General features: G+C 35.8%; 1 pseudogene; it reads left to right on the top strand.

Annotated features, from left to right (window-relative positions):
- The first annotated feature begins 730 nt into the window (after positions 1-730).
- Positions 731-1,128, top strand: LOC108841589 (protein RADIALIS-like 3; annotated as a pseudogene).
- The last annotated feature ends 248 nt before the right edge of the window (positions 1,129-1,376 follow it).

Below are 1,376 nucleotides of genomic sequence, written 5' to 3'. Positions count from 1 at the left end.
GAGCATCAAGACACATATATATAATTATATATACGCATATTATATGTGTATGTTTGTTTGATATTCACTACTCATTACTGAGGCCTGCACGGGTCTGTGTGTCCTTCTCAACAGATGCTCCACACGAGCCAATATGTAATAAAGATCACTCATATGATTACATTACCAAATTGTTATAAGAACCAAGAGAACAAGAATTGCACGAATCCGTGAAAGTAGTGAGATGGTGTTTGTTTATGACTATATATGTCTTGGACTATTTTGAAAAGACATATCACTAGAGACCTATCATCATACAAACAAACTAAAAAATCAAAATGGATGGAAATCACAAGAAAGTATCAAACATAATCTAACAATCTCATGTGTTAATAATAAGCATCGGATGCTATAATCTAATAATGTTAGATCACATCAAAAGCCTTAAAGAGGTATTAAGCATGGTTACTGCATTAGTCTCTACTGTACGGCTAGTAACCTCTTATATCTTTTTCTTTACTGTAAACAATGGATGAAGGAAGCCGCTTATATTTTTATATTGCATGGGCAAGGAATCTCAGATTTCATTGGATTTTTCACAATCATGTACCTTCTCTACAACTTTTGCTGGTTGCTAAAACAATAGTAACTCTTCAAAGTATATATTCGTCCAATTGGATTAACCCCACACCATGCTTTTCTCCTTCCTATATATAAGGAGCTTCTCACTCTCTCAACTAACCAAATCAACTCCTCTATTCATCAACTCATACATCCATCATACTTCTTTTACTCCCTAGGAAGAGACCAGATTCCCATTTTCGAAACACTCTTTTCGATCTTTTACTAAATGGCTTCCAACTCCATGAGTTCTAACACTTCTTGGACATTTAAGGAGAACAATTATTTGAAAGGGCTTTGGCTACATATGACCAGGACACTCCTGACCGTTGGCTTCACGTTGCTAGAGCAGTTGGTGGGAAATCAGCTGAAGAAGTAAGGAGACACTACGAGCTCCTCGTAAGGGATATCAATGCATTGAGTTAGGGCGTTATCCGCATCCTACTTACCGTTCAAATGGAAACTGAAAGCATTTAAGCTACCAAAAAGGTGCAGATCACACCTATCTATTAATATGCAAAAGACATTATCTTATAGAGTAGACATGCAATATCTGTGTTCTTATGTGCTTTCTTGTTTCACTGCCTACCTAGATCTGCTTATTTCAGACCAATCATACAATAAAATGAAAATATATATATCTTAATGATCAAATAGTAACACCACTGTTTGTTTGTTTCCCATTTCTATAAACTGTCCAACTTCTGAAAGTGGGGGCCAACAAGCAAATCTACTAACAGAGAAATACGAAAGCTCGTTTTGTCAAGTTCTTAAAA

The sequence above is a fragment of the Raphanus sativus genome, unplaced genomic scaffold (assembly GCF_000801105.2).
Source record: "Raphanus sativus cultivar WK10039 unplaced genomic scaffold, ASM80110v3 Scaffold0691, whole genome shotgun sequence".
NCBI lineage: Eukaryota > Viridiplantae > Streptophyta > Magnoliopsida > Brassicales > Brassicaceae > Raphanus > Raphanus sativus.
The sequence above is the reverse complement of the archived record's forward strand: the minus strand, read 5'-3'. Positions and strand labels throughout refer to the sequence as shown.